Source organism: Nanorana parkeri, unplaced genomic scaffold, assembly GCF_000935625.1.
Source record: "Nanorana parkeri isolate BGI_ZX_2015 unplaced genomic scaffold, ASM93562v1 scaffold995, whole genome shotgun sequence".
Taxonomy (NCBI): domain Eukaryota; kingdom Metazoa; phylum Chordata; class Amphibia; order Anura; family Dicroglossidae; genus Nanorana; species Nanorana parkeri.
This window is the reverse complement of record NW_017307263.1, coordinates 165,772-171,134: the sequence shown is the minus strand read 5'-3', so window position 1 is coordinate 171,134 and position 5,363 is coordinate 165,772. Positions and strand designations below refer to the sequence as shown.

At 39.3% G+C, this 5,363-nt stretch overlaps 1 protein-coding gene across 1 annotated transcript in view; it reads right to left on the bottom strand.

Moving 5' to 3' along the window:
- Nucleotides 1-818: 818 nt before the first annotated feature.
- Nucleotides 819-5,363, bottom strand: part of EPS8L3 (EPS8 like 3) — a 74,483-nt gene continuing 69,938 nt past the window's right edge. The window contains exon 19 of the mRNA XM_018566987.1: nucleotides 819-931. The gene's annotated coding sequence lies outside the window, so the exon portion shown is untranslated. The remainder of the gene's footprint in view (nucleotides 932-5,363) is intronic.

Here is a 5,363-nt window from a genome sequence, read left to right as displayed (position 1 = left end):
AATCACTGTGTAACAAAGGCATATGTTAGATTCACATCCAATTATCTTAAGAGTCCATAGAGAACTTTCCAGTACGGGGTTAACTTAAAGACATATGCAAGTAATAAATGCTTACATGGTATTATCTCAATTATGAAGGTAAATTAAAGTCACATGCAATTAATAAATGCATCCCTGGTAAGATCTCCAATATGAAAGTAAAATAAAGTCAAAATCAAGTAATAAATGCATCAATGGTAATATATCCAATATGGAGGTAAATTAAAGTCAAAAGCAGATAGTATAAGGCCGCAAGGTATTTATCCGGATCCTGGGGGTTGCTTCCTGGCACAGCTCCAATGGTTTTGGGGTCCGGATCAGGGGGTCTCCCAGGAGCTGCAGGCAGGCAGTGTCACTTCATCCAGTTAAGGATAGGGGTTAGCGTTAGCTGGGGTTTTGCAGGCGTTCAGACTGCAATAAGGGAACGCCGTTCATTTCCCCCAAGCCGGTTTTAAATGTTTGAGGAAGTGCGGGTGGGAGGAGCCGCATGCTCCACTCGGCACTTCCGCGTTCCAGCGTGGAACGCAGCGGCGCCGCACACCCGCGTCATTGCGCTGTCGCCGAGTGCGCTCCACGCTGGAACGCAGCGGCAACGGCACTTCCAAGTGGTTAAGGGCCATCACGACCTTTCTTCAAGTCATGCTAAAGTATAGCAATTCTCCCTAACCATCAAAGCTTGTTTAACATTGCTTTGGGAAAACAGTAAATGGTAGCCAGCTCAGAACAATAAATACTTTCACAGTTTAGGACCTGAAAATTTATTGAAGTAAAACTGAAAATCAGCAGCACATTACAATTTAAATAGTAATTAGTAAGAACTTTGTATTGTTTTACGTCTTAAAATTATATCTTCCATTAGAAATATCATTCCTGGATCACCAAGTGCTTATATCTGAAAAAGTAAAAGAAAAAAAAAAAAAAGTTAATGATTTGTGTAAAAATATGAAGCTGACACATTTTGACTTATCCATAAGTGCAGTTTATTTAAAAAAGAACTCTGGAAATGTAAAAAATGTACACCTGCGGTGGGGCTACTTCAGGAGTTAAATTCTGAGGGAGGGTCAAATGAAGCAGATTTACTGATCCTCGGTTCAACTGTGGTCAGTGCTCCCCTCTCTCCCCTCCATTCTGGCTGTGTGGAATTCCCCTCAGTGTCCTCACATCTAATGCAAGTCAGTGGTCCTTAGACCTCCCTGGAGCCGAGGGGAGAAGAGGCTGCAGGGAGTGGTCTAGCACCCCAGCAAGACCGTGCATGAAGTAAGTATATCTGCTTTTTACGAGCCCCTTATAAAAAACAAGCACTTATCCCTTGAAGTGCAGGGCTAGCCCCACAAGGGTTTTTTAAATTGCTGGAGTTCTTTAAGCACAGTAGTTGTGTGGAGTTGTGTCCCCCACTGATGCATTTTTAAATATTTTGTGTCATATTTGAAAAAATAATTGGGCTGTTAATGAAACTATGATGTTTAGAGGGAAGATAAAGAAGCATAACCAGCTACAAAAACCTGCAATGGTTAACAGTGGGAAAAAAATGATACTATAAACACCTACACTGCTAAAAAAAAAAAGGGGATTTATTTAGCATAAAATGATTGCCAAGGCCAAATATGCACACCTGCTTTAACTTAAAGGGGAACTTTACCCATATCTTTAAAATGACAACCAACACACCTTTAGAAATGTTTACTAATGACAATCTACAAACACATACTTCTAGATAATTGCAGGCTTTGTATTATTTGCATTTCTTATTTCTCTTTTCTTCCCCAGTCTTCTGACAGCAGCCATGTTTACTAAGGGCAGATTACTAGCTCTCCTATTACTTCCTGGATTTCTGACACATGTGACTAGACTTGTGACTAGGACATGTGACCATGCACATCTCAGGGGAGGAAAATGCCTTTCCCTGAGATCTCGTGAGATTACAGATGAGATTTCCCAGCAATGCACTACTGATGCAATCTTCCCAGGATGCAATGCCTGGGGACAATTACATCATTTGTGTCATAGTGGACCAGTAAGTGGATAAACTCTATTTGTAAAAAAACAAAACATTTTTTTTAAACTAATGAATGTAATATGATTTAAAATCAGCATGATGATGTGATTTTTAGTGAAAGGGGGTTACAGGTCCACTTTAACAACTGCTGTTGTAAAATGAGAGCTACAAATGGCAATGATGGCATCCCATGGCCTTGATATTTGTACAGGGACCTTAGAAAATTATGCAATCAACATAATCTGAGAAACAGGAGGGTGCAAATATAAAATACATATTCTGGTATATTTGGCAATGCTGAAGACTAGAATGCAGTTACTTATAGCAAGCAGAAATACTTTTACTGATCTTCAAAAAGACATGCAATTGGTTGTAATGGATATTAATATAATTTGCACTGCATTATTGAATAAACCCAAATTTACTATTTGAAAGATTCCCATCAAGTTTTGTGTTGAAACCTTGTTTATCTTAGAAGGGCAATACTGCGATCAAGGAATAAGCCAAGTTTTTGTTTATTAATGTAAAAGTAACAGAAAAAGTATATAAACTAAATGGGATGCTATATAGTAGCACTGTGTAGAAGGAACCATAATCTACAACATTCACCAATTTGTGAAAATGCATTGGAGTCAATGGGAAGGTCAAGGTGAAGGGGACGTTTTATTTGGTTAAGGTTGTTTTAAAGGCTTTTATCAACTTTATTTTTTAAATTAAGTGATACATCCTAAAAAAGTCAACCACTTTATAAGTTTTATAGCCCTTCTCTGAACTCTCTCAAGTTCGAGGACGTCTTTCCTAAGGATTGGTGACCAAAACTGAACTGCATACTCTAAGTGTAGCCGAACCAGCGATTTATAGAATGGAACAATTACCGTATATACTCGAGTATAAGCCGTCCCGAATATAAGCCGAGGTACCTAATTTTACCAAAAAAAACTGGGAAAAAGTATTGACCCGAATATAAGCCGAGGGTGGGAAATGAGGCAGCTACTGGTAGATAGATACCAATAAAATGACATTAATATTTATTTAAAAGAAAAACAATAACCTAGCTCTGTAAGTGGTTGGAGACTGCCAGATGACCCCGCTCGGAGCGCCGCACACCGGAGCAGCAGTGACGCGACGCTCGGCGAGGTAAGTAAGATGATACATGGCGCTGACTCGAGTATAAGCCGAGGGGGGCACTTTTCACCCAAAAAAATGGGCTGAAAATCTCGGCTTATACTCGAGTATATACGGTATATTTTTATCTCTTGCCAAAATCCCGCTTTTAATGCAGCATATTATGCTGCATGCTTTGCTGGCGCTGCTTGGCATTGCATACTATTGCCATCTGTGATCTACCAGGACCTCCAGGTCTTTCTCCATGTCTGACTTCCCTAGTAGACCTACTAAATAGTAGTTTGCAGGCATGTTCTTTGCTCCCAAATGCATAACCTTGCATTTTTCAATACTAAATTGCATTTGAAGCACCCATATGACATTACTTAAGAAAAAACTTTACAAGTAAAAATTTTCTTATTTTATTTATTTTATTTCTAATTAACCTCTTATTAACCCTAATCAGCCTTAATCAACTTTTTAGCTTGAATTTCTACCATTAATTTTTTTTTAGCTTTGTTTTCTCTGTGTTTTTTTCAAATCAAGCAAAATTGATTTTTTTTGCAAATGTCTTTGCCACGCTTTATACAAGAAACATCAATTTAGTATAATTTTAAATGGGACAGACTATAGAATAAACTATATTATTTTTATTTACAGTAAGACAACTTTTTCCCCTAAAACTACAAAGAAAAGAAATAGTTGTACAAGAAAATATTGGCAAACGAAAGTCTAGTGTGTGTGTGTATAACAACAGTGTATATATAAGTATTAGTATGTATGTATGTTAGGATATGTTACTTTGTAAGTAATCATACAGTTATGGACAAATAAACAAGCCTATTGTGGAATTGTGATATTTGCAAACAAATGCCCATTCATGTACCAAGTTCGAATGACATCATGTCCTCATATCACTTTGTCAGAATCTATTCAATAAGTTCTGTTTACTATATATCTAAGTGATGGAGAAGTCCATTAAAAAAAATTGATTTTTCTGTCAAGGAACTGTAAGGGAAGGAAATATTCACTTAGCTTAGTGAATGTGGTGAAAATTCACTTTGCATAGAATACCCAATTGTGTGCAAGGGGGGAAAAAAAAATGTCCATGAACCTATCACACTCCTTACCGTATGGCCCCTAAAATATTAGCGGGTGCAACGGTGACACATGGATGTCGCTGTCAGAATACGAGCATGGGAAGACAGGAGCACTCCAAAGTGGTGGAAAATACGTCTTTATTGACGCATGTGTGTAATATCACATAAAAGCTTTCCCATTCAAGCAAAAATCAAAAACACTGAGGGGAATATATCAAAACTGGAGCAGACAAAATCTGGAGCAGCAGTGCATGGCAATCAATCAGCGTATGTCTTTAGTTTGTCGAGTTAAGATTTGAAAATGAAAGAGAGAAGCTGATTGGTTGCCATGTACAGCTGCTCCAGATTTTGTCTGCTCCAGTTTCCCCTCACTGTATTTTTGCTTGGACATGATTGGATGATGGAAGTCAGCAGAGCATCACATAAATAACTATGCTAAGATAAAATTCCTTTGCAAAGTTAAAATTCCCTTACAAAGTGAACAGGCTATTTGCCTTAAGTAAATAAAAACCCAACTGAATAGATTCTGAGAAGGTGATATGAGGATATGGTGATACCTGACCATTTTCTTTTAACACTTAGGAGGTTATTTATTAAGCTGCGAAGTGAAGTGAGCAGTTTGGCTATTCACTTCAGCCCTGTACGGCTGAAATCAGCTGTACGTCAGCTGACTTTTGCTCCCTTTGGTGCAGCCGAACATGCTCAGCATGTTCGGCTGAGTTGAAGTGAAGAACACGTTTGACTCAGCCGATCCAGCATCTGGATCGACTGAGCTGAACCTCCAGCAGTCCACTTTCCGCCATTTGCCCCTATTCTCATAAGGGTCGAACGGAAGTGAGTGAATAGCCGAATGCTGCCGAGCAGCATCCGGCTCAGTTATTCTGCCTGCTACCTTGGAGGTAGCGAGCAGAATTTAAAAAAAAATGTAAGCAAAAGAAAAGAAAAAAACAGCATGGGGTCCACCTTCAGATTCATACCAGACCCTTTAGGTCTGGTAGGAAGGTTAGGAGAGACCCCCTGAGTTAAAAATAAAAACAAGTGCGTGGGTTTCCCCCAAAAAGGCCTGGCAGGGCAGGAAAGGGGGGGGGGGGGCGGGGGAGGGCCCCCCCTACCCCCCGCCCCCC